Raw genomic sequence first — 16303 nt, forward strand, 5'->3', positions numbered from 1 at the left:
TATATATATATATATATATATATATATATACACACACACACACACACACACACACACATGCTTATAACCAAGAGAATGACTAATTGTTGTGAAGAACATGGAAGTAAGTGAATAAAATTCTGGAATTATTAAAACTAAAACATCCAAAGCTATTTGTATCTTAGCTGTATTATTTTTGTTGTAATAAGAACATATTAGTCAACCATATAACATCATAAAACTCTGGTATTCCCACATATTGAATTTTAAAACAGTTCACAATAAGATAAATCCCCACATTCCCATTAAAAAAACGATATATGTAAAACTATGTTAAATAATAATATTATTTAAATATCCCATTGTGATTAGTTTTTACCTAGGTATCCATTACATTTAACTATATAAATTAATTCTAGATATTGCAGATGAAACAGTTAGTGTTACAGGTGACCTTCACCTACCTTATGTGCATTTCATCTGCCAGAATGCACTGAAACTGAACTCTCCTCTCCAGACTGTTTAGGGTTTTTTACCATTCTCAGAAATCAGGGTTCATAGTGTCCTGTATTTACAGTCAGCTAATAAAAACAAAGGATATTAAAGATGGCAAATAGCTGATTTCATGTTTACATTTACATTTAAACTTATTCATTTAGCAGATGCTTTTATCCAAAGTGACTTACAAATGAGAAAAATACAAGCAAAGCGATCTATCAAGCAGAGAACAATACAAGTAGTGCTACCATACAAGATCCGTTAATTGAGTTCCAGAAGAAGCAAAGTGCACAGAGTGGAGGTGTAAGTGCCAGAGTAAATTTTTTTATTTTTTATTTATTTGTATTTTTTTATGGGTTGGTTAGGTGTTCATGGAAGAGGTGACTCTTTAGCTGTCTTTTGAGATGGTGAGAGATTCTGTGGTCCGGATTGAAGTTGGAAGTTCATTCCACCACTGAGGAACAATTAGTTTGAATGTTCTTGAAAGGGACCTTGAGCCACGCTGAGTAGGTACTACTAAGCATCGGTCGTTGATTGATCGCAGATTGCATGAGGGAACGTAAGCCTTCAGGAGAGAGTTGAGGTAGGAGGGTGCTGTTCCAGACAAGGTCTTATAGGTGAGCATCAAGGACTTGAATTTGATGCGGGCGGCTACAGGAAGCCAGTGATAGGAGATGAGTAAGTATATGTTCATATACTTCTACTTCTTACTTCTAAACAGTTACATTTAGCAGATGCACTTATCCAGAGGAACTTACAGAAGTCATCTCCTGGTTCTAAGAATACTACCCAACTAAATCTCTATCAGAGAGAAATTATTACAGCAGGAAAGCATAAGGTCATTTTCCCCAATAAAAAAAAAAGTACACATTTAATTACTTGTCAAAGAGACAGACATGTAGTCTTTGTTTAAAGACAGCCATTGAGCTGCTCAGCCAGGGGATTTTCCTTTCATTACATAGGTGCCAGTACAGAGAAGATTCCTGATGCATATCTTCCTTGTACCTCCAGGAATAGTGGATCAAGTTGAACTGTACTAGAACATGGTGCAGAGCAGGGTTTGATAAGTGCCTTCAGCTAGGTGGGAGCTGGTACGTTTTTGTTTTGTAGGCAAGCAGCAGTGTTTTAAATCTATATTTAAATGTAAATAATTTGGGGATAATTTGGATCAGTTCCAGGAGGTTGGATTACATGGCAGAAGTGAGTGGCAGTAGGCCAATCTCAAGATGGCAAGCGACTAAACAAGCAGCTAAGTGGCCTCTGTGGATAAAATGGCTGGATCCTCCATCAAGTATGTGTAGGAGGCACAAATTATTTCCCAAGGAAAAAACAAACAGCTCATTCACTTTAGAAAGGGAGGTTCAATGATGGATAGGGTGTTTGCCCATGCATGAGGGCTGTTTATATTTACATCACCAAACATGAAGACAGGAACACCAGTGGCTCTGTTATGTAATGATTTATGAATGTCACCTTCACTGTCACCAGATCTCACCCTAATTGAACACATAATGGAGATGTTACCCATCTGTATAGATACACCTCACTTACAATTAAACAAGTTAAACCAAAAATAAAACCAACAGTAGTTTACATTAAGTACTTCCTTAGTAGCAGCTAGCAGTTTAAGGTGTGATCAGCATTTTAAAAGTTAGCTTTTCTCCATTAGATTCATTTAAAAAAAAAAAGAGGGAGAAAAAAAAATCATCAGTTTTGATTGTACCCACTAGAGTGCGCACTCCATTAAACGGATGAATAAAAAACATTGTAAAATCTCACTGTAAGCCATATTGAGCTGTAGTTTCATAGAGGATGTGTAAACAAAATGGAACTTTATTGTCTGTGGTTTATGGGGTTTATGTTTAGCCTGTTTACATGCATTAAGTATATGCCACTGAAAAACTAAAAGTAACTGGTGCTTGTTCGTTCAATTCCACTCGAGCTGTATACACTTTCTCAAAAATAAAACAGCACCTAGTGCATCTTTGTTTTTTTATGAGAAAAAAGGTTAATGATAGGCTCTCCAAGGTTTACACAGCATACTGCTTCTGTTCCCTTCAGTTCTCACTTTCAATCAGTGCAACCTTGATAGAGGAAAGCCAGTTCTCACTGGTCCTGACCTGAATAGAAAAACACAGAAGAAATGTTAAACATGAACATATTAGAGGCTCTGTCATTGGTCAAGTGGTTACTGCAACTACCACCACCACCACCACTACTACTACTACTACTACTACTACTACTACTACTAATAATAATAATAATAATGATGATTTTGTGAAATTATCTTTAATAATTTATCTGAAACTCTATCTATCTATCTATTTATTTGAGATTTGGATATTTGGTAGCAGTGACTTCAAGACTTCCAGTGTACACATGAGCAAAACTGCATCTAGTTAGAATTGTAAGTGTTCTATAAATACAATTTAGTGCACTCATTTATGTGTTTCAATGGTAAACAGTTCTAGGTCACATTTTCTAGCAGTAAAAGGAGTGAGATTTGTGGCTGCACAAAAATTCACATAATCAAGATTTGCTTAGTATTGTTGAAAGGTAAGTAAGCTGCATTTCTGTTTAATTAACCAGTTTTTGTAATACTCATTGTTTACAATTGAACACAAAACAGGGGCAGTGTTTTTGTATTTGTATGATAAAATCTCATAACTGTGGATCCAATAATATCTTTTTGACAAAACTCACAACCCTAAAAGGTTAATAAATCAGTCACTGCAGTGTGATAGTAAGCAGTTAAATGAGAGGACATTAAAGCTAATTTTAATCAATATTATTAAGACAACAGTGATATCTGTGCTGCTTCTGCGTTATAAAATGCCATGCTCTGCCAGGCTCAGTGTAACATTTAAAACTTGCTTGAAAAGAGAGATAGCAGTGGAGTAAACACAAACTGCAATCTTACCTGATTTTGCCACTTTCTGCAAGCAATGTGCTGCTAGAAATATGCACAAAATAGACCAACATACCACGCAATGACTCACAACTTGTGTGAAATCAAAAGCACTGTGTAGCTCCACTTCATTCCTGCACACCTGTCTAGCACTAGTGTGTGGTTCTGATTAGGTGGAGAAGATGTTGCACCTGCCCAACATAATTAGGTATTAGTTTGTGCTTTTGTGATATGAAGCAGTCAAACATAGTCAATGCTGGGTTATAAAAATGGATTCCAAGTCATGAGACTTACCAGCTGCCCTGTGTCAGACCACAGGCATAGATATTCCTCAGTGGATCTAATTTGCACCTCATATTTCCACTCTGACATGAGTGTCTGTAGTGTCTGTCTAAAGTCTGTAATGATATAATATAAATATCATTTGTAATGATATAATATAAATAGGCCATCATGAGATTTTTGAAGTTTGAGTCATCCCACCACAGTTCTCAACACCTCTCCTCTTTGCAGTAAGAAAATCACCCTTTGTACGAATATGAAAAAGTGTGTGTATGATACATGTGTATGGGAGAGAGAGAGTGAGAATGAGCCAAAGTGTGAGAGAGAGAGAGAGAGAGAGAGAGAGAGAGAGAATATAAAATAGACACAGTTCTACACCTAAGTGCAGCCTGGATAATGAGTGAGAGGAGAGCAAAGTGTCATTCATTCTGCATGTGCAGTGTATTCCCTACGATGTGCCACAAGAAAAGGCAGGATACCATGCATGCTGCTGTCTGAGGGACTCTGCTAACAACTAATGTTCATACCCCACTGCCTACACCTATTATTCTCAGCACTGGAGGAAACTTCATTCCACACCCTCCAACCTAGAAAGAGCTTCTTACACTTTTGTGTCCAAACTAACAATGAAAAGAGTGCATCTGTACTATCTTGCCCAGTTACTGTTTTTCTCAGTCGCTTTGGTACATTTCTCAAATCATCAAACATTTCTCAAAACAATTCATTCAAACAGCACCACACAATGCAAAAGCATGTAACTTGCTCAAAATGCTTAGTTCGTCTCTCAAAAGTAAATATTTATGTCACTGAACATAGCAGTGCCGTCAGAATGCCACGTCCTTGTGTCATTGTTCACAAACAAGATAGTCAAAATGCTTAGCCATGTTATCAATATAATAGTGCACTCTATCAGTATTTCCTGATATAAACTATGACTACAGATTTGATGACAATGATTGAAAATGCACAAGGCTGCAACTTTTCTGTTTGGCATATACAGTATCTCACAAAAGTGAGTACACCCCTCACATTTTTGTAAATATTTGATTATATATTTTCTTGTGACAACACTGAAGAAATGACACTTTGCTACAATGTAAAGTAGTGAGTGTACAGCTTGTGTAACAGTGTAAATTTGATGTCCCCTCAAAATAACTCAACACACAGCCATTAATGTCTAAACCACTGGCAACAAAAGTGAGTACACCCCTGAGAGAAAATGTCCAAATTGGGCCCAAAGTGTCAATATTTTGTGTGGCCACCATTATTTTCCAGCACTGCCTTAACCCTCTTGGGCATGGAGTTCACCAGAGCTTCACAGGTTGCCACTGGAGTCCTCTTCCACTCCTCCATGACGACATCACGGAGTTGGTGGATTTTAGAGACCTTGTGCTCTTCCACCTTCCGTTTGATGATGCCCCACAGATGCTCAATAGGGTTTAGTCCATCACATTCACCCTCAGCTTCTTTAGCAAAGCAATGGTCGTCTTGGAGGTGTGTTTTGGGCTGTTATCATGCTGGAATACTGCCCTGAGGCCCAGTCTCCGAAGGGAGGGGATCATGCTCTGCTTCAGTATGTCACAATACATTTTGGCATTCATGGTACCCTCAATGAACTGTAGCTCCCCAGTGCCGGCAGCACTCATGCAGCCCCAGACCATGACACTCCCACCACCATGCTTGACTGTAGGCAAGACACACTTGTCTTTGTACTCCTCACCTGGTTGCCGCCACACATGCTTGACACCATCTGAACCAAATAAGTTTATCTTGGTCTCATCAGACCACAGGACATGGTTCCAGTAATCCATGTCCTTAGTCTGCTTGTCTTCAGCAAACTGTATGCGGGCTTTCTTGTGCAACATCTTTAGAAAAGGCTTCCTTCTGGTATGACAGCCATGCAGACAAATTTGATGCAATGTGCGGCGTATGGTCTGAGCACTGACCCCCCACCCCTTCAATCTCTGCATCAATGCTGGTAGCACTCATATGTCTGTTTCCCAAAGACAACCTCTGGATATGACGCTGAGCATGTGCACTCAACTTCTTTGGTCGACCATGGCGAGGCCTGTTCTGAGTGGAACCTGTCCTGTTAAACCGCTGTATGGTCTTGGCCAACGTGCTGCAGCTCAGTGTTAGGGTCTTGGCATTCTTCATATAGCCTAGGCAATCTTTATGTAGAGCAACAATTCTTTTTTTCAGAGCCTCAGAGAGTTCTTTGCCATGAGGTGCCATGTTGAACTTCCAGTGACCAGTATGAGGGAGTGTGAGAGCGATGGGACCAAATTTAACACACTACTCCCCATTCACACCTGAGACCTTGTAACACTAACAAATCACATCGGGGAGGGAAAATGGCTAATTGTGCCCAATTTGGACATTTTCACTTAGGGGTGTACTCACTTTTGTTGCCAGCGGTTTAGACATTAATGGCTGTGTGTTGGACAGCAAATTTACACTGTTACACAAGCTGTACACTCGTACACTCACTACTTTACATTGTAGCAAAGTTCCATTTCTTCAGTGTTGTCACATGAAAAGATATAATCAAATATTTACAAAAGTTTGAGGGGTGTACACACTTTTGTGAGATACTATATATATATATATATATATATATATATATATATATATAGTATCTCACAAAAGTGTGTACACCCCTCACATATATATATATATATATATATATATATATATATATATATATATATATATATATATATGCATTATTTTTGTTTTGTACAAACATTGTTATAGATTTTTATATTTTACAGACTTCTACATTATCAAGTCAGTAAAAAAAAAAAAACATGTTAGATTCCCAAACATTGGTTTTATAGCACAAAATTAAATGTTAAACAAAAATTATATGTCATTGTAAGTCGAAGAGAACGATTTTCAGACAAAAACCACAATGAGGACTGCTGGGTTTTGCTGCAAAAATAATTGTGACAGTCAAAGTCTCCAGAAGAACTGTCGTTGGTCCTACAAGATGCTCAATAAAACTGCATAACTTGTACTGGAGACTACTATTTTTATTTATTTTTTGTCACACCAAATATTGACTTTGAATGGTTTACTACTGTTTACTGCTCTTTACAGTATTTTTTTTTTTAAATGTAGAAACATTTAATTTCATTATTTGAGGCTTTCTGCCCTCCTCCGTTCCTCACTCCAGAACAAGAGAAATTGCACCTACTGTAAGGGCTCTCGGTACGTCTGTACGCCCTCTGTATGTCCACTGCTCCAGCCAGTGGCGTAAATCGGAGCAGCTGCTGGTCTGCTTTGGCGGCAACAGTAGAGGTGATGCTGTTTGAAGCAATGCATCTCTAATTGGATAGTGGAAGCAATCTCTGTCTCTTATGAGGCACGCGGTCTCACTATGCCTCTGGGCATAAGGGCTCATTCCACTAGGGCTGTTGCCTCCTAAAAAGGCTTTGTCCAAGGGGGTACCCTTACCGGATGTGTGTGCTGCAGTGGGGTGATCTACACCACACACATTCATTTGATATTACAGCCTGGATATATATATATTCCACCCTGGGCTCGAGTGTTTTGCAGTGACCCTCAGGCTCGGATCATTTTATACAGGCCATATCCTCAGTATGACAGAGTGGGTATTGTCGTTCCCACAGCGTGAAACTCATGCAACGTTGAGTTTCCTTTGAAAGGGAATGTCTGGGAAAAGCATGTAACCCTGTTCTCTGAGAAGAGAAGGAAACATTGCATAGCTTTGTCATACTGGGGCATGCCTGTGAATTGCATCTTTGCTTCAGATAATAATGGCTGACGGTGTGATTCACAGGTGCTGTTTTTATATCACGCGGCATGCTTGATTGCCACATCACCTGATCATGGCAGGCCCATAAATAGGCATGATGTTACACAAGCTTCACATACTGGTCACGCGCGAGGGCGCTTGCTACAGCGTGGAGCTCACTCAATGTCTCGTTCCCTTCTCAGGGAACAGGGTTACATGCTTAACTGAGACGTTCACCCCACAGGTTTTCTATGGGTTTCAAGTCAGGGGACTGGGATGGCCATGGCAGGACCTTAATTTTGTGGTCAGTAAACCATTTTTGTGTTGATTTTGATGTATGTTTTGGATCATTGTCCTGCTGGAAGATCAAAACCACAGCCCATTTTAAGCTTTCTGGCAGAAGCAGGTTTTCATTTAATCTGCTGATATTTGATAGAGTCCATAATGCCATGTATCCTAACAAAATGTCCAGGTCCTCTGGCAGAAAAATTACCCCAAAACATTAAAGACTCACCACTATATTTAAACATGGGCATGAGGAACTTTTTCATATGGCTACCTCTTTGTGTGAGTCAAAACTTCCTCTGGTATTTATTGCCAGAAGGCTTTATTTTGGTTTCATATGACCATAGAACCCAATCCCATTTGAAGTTCCAGTAGTGTCTGGCAAATTGAAGACACTTGAAATTGTTTTTGGTTGAGAGTAGTGGCTTTTTTTGAAGCCCTTACAAACAACCTGTGATGATGTAGGTAACTTCGGATTGTAGTTTTGGAGACTTTCTGACACCAAGACACAACTGCAATTCTCCAGCTGTGATCCTTGAAGATTTTTTGGCCACTCGAACCGTCCTCTTGACAGTGCGTTGATACAGTATAGACCAGGGGTGGGCAATATTCGGAAAGGGACGGTGGGGGTGCAGGTTTTCATTCCAATCAAGCAGGAGGCACACCTAATTCCACTTGTTTAATCAGTTGATCTTGGCTTTCAGTAGATTCAGGTGTGGCTTCTGCTTCGTTGAAATGAAAACCTGCACCCACATTAGCCCTTTCCGGATAAGATTGCCCACCTCTGGTATAGACACCCATCCTCTTCCAGGTTAATTCATAACATTTCCAGTTGAGTGGAACTTCTTAATTATTGCCCTGATGGTGGAAATGGGCATTTTCATTGCTTTTGCTATATTCTTATCACTCCAATTTTGTGAAGCTCAACAACCTTTTACCACACATCACAGCTATATTCCTTGGTCTTATCCATTGTTATGAATGACTAAGGGAATTTGGCCTATGTGTTACAGATATATTAAAAAATGTAAAATATCCATGGAAATATACTTCAAATATATTTTTCTCATATGAATTCATAGGGGAGCCAATAATTGTTGGACACCTATATTTAATCAAGATTGATAGCAAAAATAACAACAACAGTGGTAAATCGGATTTGTTCACATGTATATTGGATTGTGACCCTGCTCACACTATATGACATCTAATTAAATATTCCAATGTCAGAAAACATCATGACCTCCAACTTCTCAATGGAACTCATTTATCGGGCATCATTTATCCTCTCAAACTGTGTCAATTATTTTTTTTTAACTATAATTTCCTCTCTAGGGTTTGGGATTTATTTAGATATAAATATTAACACAACTCATTTTCACAGGCATTAAGAGGGTGCTTTAGAGCACTGTTCTGTAGCTCTGTACAGGCAAGATTTAACTCTATAGTTAGTTTTTCATTCTTTCCCCCGATGAGTACTACGTCATATTTTGTAACCTCACTGCTCCTGCTTTTGTCAGTGATGTTACTAAGACTTTTCTATCATGTTCAAACAACCACGGCAAACACTTGCACTCAACCTGTCATCACTCAGCCAGACCAGTATGATGGAGTTACAGCTAAATGTTAAGGTTTCCTACATCAATGTACCCTATACCTATATGCTCAAGATCTCACATCTAATAACAGAAAGATCACGCGGGTAAATCTGATCTGGTCAATCTGGTAAGCCACTGACCTGGGCTACTATTGTCTGGTCTGAGGAGCATGGCATCACTCAATCATATGACCACAGTGTGTTTGACAGTGAACACAGATTTCACATACCACTTAATCATGTTCCCAATTTTGTCAAAGCATAGCTTACCAAGGCCTTAACCAGAGCACTGTCAAATATGGTTATCCTTGCCTCTACTCCCCTCAGCATTTGAACAGCTCAAATGTGCTTGCATCTTCACTAAACTTCTGGGTTTGACTTTGGTTTGTTAGTTTCTCTCTGCCTCTGCCTAGTTTGGGTCATTTGCCTGACTGTCTGCCTAAATCTTGATCAACCATACAGGTTTGTTTGCCCTGGTTTTGTAAATAAATCTGACCTGCATTTGCAGCCAACCCTGAGTGTTGTGTGACAAGTGTTGCTTGCCTTTTAAAGTGGTAGTCTAGACACTATAGAAAGAACATCTTGGACACCTACACACATGAAATTTTAATAATCTGAATGGGCTGCTGAAAAAAAAAATTAACTGACTTAAGTCACCTCTTTCTTGAGTTGTGCCACAAAAAGCTCTTCTCTCTGTGTCATTATTTAACACATTTCAGCTTAATATTTCAAACAACAATTTGAGGCATTGCTAGTCCCCAAAACACGTGAAAACAAAACAGACATAGACTGCTACATCAGTGTCATCCTGCACTGAAGATGTTGGACTCCTCCAACTTCCACACATCTTTGTTTGAAATTTAGAGATAGTAAGAAAATAGAGCAAAGTTAACCATATTCTGTGATTCATTAACAGTGTAATAAGATACACTATATAGCCAAATGTATGTAGACACCTGACCATTCACATCCATATGTGCTTTTTGGAACATCCCATTCCAGATTTATTCCCCCTGTGCTGTTATAAGTTGCCATCACTCTTCTCAGAAAGGCTTTCCACTAGATTTTGGAACCCACCTATGGGGATTTTTTACCCATTCAGCCACAAGAGCATTAGTGTGGTCAGGCACTGATGTTGGCAAGGAGGACTTGTGTGCAGTCAGCATTTCAATTCCTTCTAAAACTAATCAGTGGTGTTGAGGTCAGGGCTCTATACAGGCCTTCCACTCCAACCTTGGCACACTATGCCTTTGGGCCCTATAGTTGCAGTAAAGGGAAATTTTAATGCTACTGCATACTAAGAAATCCTATACAATTGTGTGCTTCCTGAATATCACACCATATGGGTGTGATGGTCAGGTGCCAACATGCTTTTGGCCATATAGTGTATGTCAGTGGTTAGCTAAAAACTTCATTAGATCATTAGATTCATTAGATTTCAGACAGCTGTTAATATGCTAGCTACCATGTAATCCTACCGTTGGCTAGTATTAGAAAAGAACAATTACCTTCAGAGATATGGTTGATTGTGTTTAAGGCCATTTGAGGGAGATTTGTGAATATAAATTCATTGTTGACTAGTGCTCTTTGGTAACTAGAAATGAAACTGCGTGGAAAGGAAAATGTGGAGGTGTTAATTGCACAGAGCGTATTCACACATAGTTTAAGCACAATTTTAAAAAATTGTTGGCAACAAAATATACTAAAATATTGTGAAATTATGCCACAATTGGCATTTGACACACAGTCACTGTTGACATGTTTCCAGACCCCTGAATGTGTGTCCACCAAGGAGACCAAGGAATTGTTTTTTAGGGACCAACCAAAAGATGGAATATACTTCACTGGCCAAAGGAATCTCCCAACCTGTACCCCTCATGCATATTACTTATGCAAAAAAGCACATTACTGAAGGTTAAAACAAGTCATTACCTGCAATGGTTTTGTAGTAAAATCCTAAATGTGAGTAGTTCATTATGTCAGATTGTCCAAATGCTTTTAATATGCATGAAAATAAGCTGTCATCCCTACATGGTTCATACCCTGTAGGTATGGATACACTTGAATTAAAGCTGACATTATCATAAGCATTAATTCATTTCAAATCCATTCTGTAGTACAGAGTGGAAAAAAATCTCAGCACATTTGCTTCTATACTTTATCGATGTGACAACTTACTGACAGCCACCAAATATATAGCACAGGAATGTCTGAAAGCAGTTCCACCAGTGTAAACCATTCTTACAATTTCATCCATATAGAACCAGTTTTTTCTACATTCGACTTCAACCGCTACCCACTGAGAAACTGTTGCTATGTAGAACAATTATTTCATATGTGAACCTGCAAGGAACTTTCCTAAAGTTTACATAATAAAGTTTAAATAAAAATGCATTGCTGCCATAAACCCCATATTTTTGCAGATGGAACTTCCTATGTCTTATTTATAAAACTGAACTTGAATGTGAATACCAAGCTACATAAAAGCCAAGGTAAACCTAATTCTTCTTAAGTGTCAGAAGAAATTGCCAGCATATGGGTGTTTGATGATTAAGTTATCTCATTCATTTGTTTTTAATTCATCAGCCTAGCTTTCAGTCTGTCTTTTCTTTTAATCAGGCATGCAGGGATTTCTTTTTTGCGCACACAAAATCTTTGCTTATTTGGTAGCTTGAAACAAGAAAATAACATATCTGTATTGTAATGATTGCAGGTTGTGGAGGCCATTTGGCTGTTAGTAGTTTTTTGATTGCTGTTGTGAAGAGAGTGATTGTGAGTCAGTAGGAGGAAGCATCAGCTTGTTTACTTTGACTTGCTGAGCTTTTAAACTAACTATCCAAGTATTTTTGTTGTAGATATATACCAAAATATTAGTGCAAAATTTTAATCCTCAAAACAAATTAAACAAGCAATAAATGCGAGGTGTTGCCTTTCTGCAGTGCTCACTTTACCATGTCAGGAACAAGCCTCTGATGAACACTCCCAATTGGTCAGTTATATTTCAGGTGGCATTACATGTGAAATGCTCTTAGTTTACAAATGATTTCTCCAGCATGGAAATTAGCTAACTGACCACTCCAGCCCATCATCTGCAGTCCCATGATTATTAAGATTGCACAAGTTGTCCTTGGTGACTTAGTATGTCTTTAAGCAGCATTCTCTGGGAGAGTTCATTTGCATTTAGGTTGAACACTCATCTACAAATGCATTTTAAGGCTGCTTATACAGGAAAGCCCTCTGTTTTTCTGAGCAGCCGAGGTTCAATCTCTGCAACTTCCTTTTACAGGTAGAGAAGTCAAAGAGTCACAATTGAGCATGCACATGGCCTAAACTGGGTACATGGGTACAATGTACAATTTAAAGGAAAAAGCAATATGTGTCTCTATTTAAAATATACTGAACTGAATATAGTGAAGCCATCTCCACTAGTCTACATACCACCCTAACCCACTTTGAACAACAGAAAACCTAAAATGATATTCTGCAGTGTAGCATTTAATACAATAATTCCCCAGTAATCTGGTCTACAAGCTCCATTACTGTGTCCCTGCCTACACAATTCACAATCATCAAGTATGCAGGTAACACCACAATGATAGAGCTAATTTTTGACAACAAATTAGTTTACAGGGATGAGGTGCAATTCCACCACCATCTCCATAGAGCTTAGCCACCCCATCCACCACGTCTTCACTTTCCTGCCCTCTGGAGGGCATTACAGGTGAATTCATGTCCACACTACCAGACTAGATTAACAGACTTCAACCCTCGGAGCTGTTGCCTACATTAGGCCACCATCATACCCTCCTAGGACAACCTGCCAACACTCTCAAATAGCAACTCTAACACCCTCTTTGTCCACAAAGCTGGACTAGACACCTGTTCACACACACACACACACACACACACACACACACACACACACACACACACACACACACACACACACACACACACACACACACACACACACACACCTGTGCACCCACACACATCAGTGCTCAGTAAAATGGGTTACGTACACATGCAATGACTAAATGCTGCTCAGTCACTTAAAGTGAATCTTAAAGTGAATGTTACATCATTTGAGTAAACAGATACCACAATTTTGAGTAAACAGATACCACAATTTTTTAATTATCATTTCATTAAAAAGGTTGTGCGACACCTAGTATATCACAAATGTGAAACAGGTAATTGCCCACCCTAAGCTTAATAACTGGTTGTGAAACCTTTAGCAGCATGTTGGCCCAGTCTTCTTTGCAGGATTGTTTAAATTAAGTCACATTGGAGGCTGCCCATTTAAGGTCCTGCTCAGCATCTTAATGTGGTTCAATCAGGACTTTGACTAGGCCATTCCAAAACCATAATTTTGTTTCTTTTGAGCCATTCAGAGGTAGACTTGCTGCCGCTTTTGGTTTGAATCCTGGTTGAAGTGTCCCTGTTCACATCATTGTAAGAGCCATTTAAATATTAGTGTTCCCTTTCAAAGGGAACTCCACGTTGCATTTAGCATAACACTATGGGAGCACCCTCGCGCGTGACCGGCATCTGAAGCTTGTGTAAAATCATGCCTATTTATAGGCCTGCCATGATCAGGTGACATGGCAGTTAGGCGTGCCGCTTGATATATGGCAGCTGTAAACTGCCCTGTAAGCCTTATTATCTTCCGTGAGACTGCATGTTGGTTGTTCATGTAAAGAAACAAAAAGACGCTTCATTTCCTTTCTATCTTTTCTCAAAATCTCTGGACTTTTCTATCCCTTAAAAAAAAAGAGAGAAAAAAAGGAATGAGAAAAATATGAGTGAGAGATATTCAGGAAGAGTGTTACGCCTTACTCCCTATGGGGCGGCTGTGGCTCAGTTGGTAGAGCGGGTTGTCCACTGATCGTAGGGTTGGCGGTTCAATTCCCGGCCTGCGTGACTCCACATGCTGAAGTGTCCCGATGGCAAGTTAGCGCCTTGCATGGCAGCTCTGCTACCGTGAGTGTGTGTGAATGGGTGAATGAGACACAATGTAAATGGCGTTTTGGATAAAAGCACCATTTACCGTTTCATCACGGGGAGTAGTGCACACTGTGTGAAGTGTCTAGAGTTGGAGCATGTGACGCCAGCCCTCAAGAGGTCTAACTACGCATTGTAATGCCTACATTAGGCAGCTCCGCTCGCGACTCGCTCTCTCTCCGGAAGCCGAAGTGACTTGGGTTTCAGAGCCTCTCGTATCTGGGCTGGCCGCTGCGGAGGCAGCTAGCTGTCTCAGGTCCGGGGGATCTCTTATTGATCCGGAAGACGAGCCAGAGCTGCTCTATGTCTTGCACTGTCTTCTGGGTTCGGCTCTCCGCTGGATTTTGGAGCTCACATCGCGAGTCCGGCTTCTGGTGGAAAACCATGCATAAGCCGTATTTATAACCCCACGATGTCAGATAATTCAGCCACTGTGGGGAATGAACGACATGGCTATTTAGCTATGCTGAAGGTGGAGGAGGTGCTTGCGAGCTACCTCTCTCCATTGAAGGCAGGTAATTTAGGGGGGCCGGCTTTGCCATCCAATCCACCGTTTAAGGCCACCTTGGTGGGCAAGACCTATGCAGTAGTAATCGTCTTGCTTGTAGGTCACTGCAGACAACGACAGTGTTGCAGGCCTACCAAGCAGACCTGCTGATTGAGCTTGACATATGGCGGCATTCAGCTAGTTCCTTCCCCGTTGTGTCGAGTTCACCTGGGCATCCACCTGAGCGGTCCTGAGGGGCCGTGGAGGGACATATCAGGGGACATGAGGTTGTTAGTGCCATTAGCCCCCAGTGCTACTGTAGGGCCTCCCGTAACCAAGGCTGTCCCAAGTTTTCAGTGTTCTCTGGCCAGCGAGCTGTCACAAGGTAACGAAAATCTGATGCTCCAATAGAATGTGGAATCATTAACGTCACTAAAACACTGTCTGGCAGCATGGAAACTACTGCCAAATGTGTCTCCATGGATTCTGTCTATCATAGAAAAGGGTTACTGGGTCCAGTTTAGAGCTCGACCCCCCTGGTTCAGAGGTGCGCTCACCACAGTAGTCAGCACAAACCAGAGCCCGATGTTAGCGCAGGAAGTAAGATCCCTTTTGGAAAAATGGGCCATAGAACATGTACCCTGTTCCCTGAGGGAGGAAGGTTTTTACAGCCGTTATTTCCTGGTCCGCAAAAAATAGAGGAGTATGCGGCCAATTTTAGATCTGCGTCATCTGAACTGTACTCTTCGGACATACAGATTCAAGATGCTGATGCCCAAACTTATCGTTCGTTAAAACTTATCATGGTTTGCGTCGGGTTCTTCCCTTCGGGCTAGCTTTATCCCCTCGCACCTTCACAAAGTGCATGGATGTCATTCTGGCTCCATTGTGACTCCAGGGCATACGTGTACTAAACTACCTGGATAACTGGTTAATTCTAGCATGAACCAGGGATGGAGTTGAGGCTCAGGTTGAACCTCAGAAAGTATGCTTTCTCCAGTGCAGTGGCCAACCTTTCTAGGGGTTATAAGGATTCTACTATGATGAGGGCGTTTCTATCCCCAACATGCTTAGGGTCAATCCTATCAACATTGAGCAAGATAAATCTGGATCTTGGCATCCCCTTCAGTCTCTATGGGAGAATATTGGAGCTTATGGCAGCAGCAGCCAATGTCATACCTTTGGGCCTATTGCACAGGAGACCATTTCAGTGGTGGCTGAGAAGCTGGGGGTTTCGTCCAAGGACGAAACCTCTGAGAGTAATCAATGTCACGCGGCGATGCCTACGTGCTCTGAGAATTTGAAGTGTCCCCAGTTTCAAGCCTTGGGTCACACTCTACGGGTGTCTCCTTAGCGCAAGACAGTAATGACAGACACCTCCCTCACAAGCTGGAGCATGGTCTTAGACAGCTGTCCAGCTCACGGTCTCTGGAGCGGCCCTCATCTGGAGTGGCATATAAATTGCCTAGAAATGTGGGTCATATTTATAGCACTGAAATTCCT

At 40.5% G+C, this 16303-nt stretch overlaps 1 long non-coding RNA gene across 1 annotated transcript; it reads right to left on the bottom strand.

Moving 5' to 3' along the window:
- Positions 1 to 2575: 2575 nt before the first annotated feature.
- Positions 2576 to 3692, bottom strand: LOC128605399 (uncharacterized). Its single transcript, XR_008385548.1, has 3 exons — positions 3680 to 3692; positions 3462 to 3576; positions 2576 to 2597 (listed from the first exon to the last, which is right to left on the bottom strand). It is a non-coding gene; the product is annotated as an uncharacterized LOC128605399 (long non-coding RNA).
- Positions 3693 to 16303: the final 12611 nt, after the last annotated feature.

The sequence above is a fragment of the Ictalurus furcatus genome, chromosome 3 (assembly GCF_023375685.1).
Source record: "Ictalurus furcatus strain D&B chromosome 3, Billie_1.0, whole genome shotgun sequence".
In the NCBI taxonomy this organism is placed as follows: domain Eukaryota; kingdom Metazoa; phylum Chordata; class Actinopteri; order Siluriformes; family Ictaluridae; genus Ictalurus; species Ictalurus furcatus.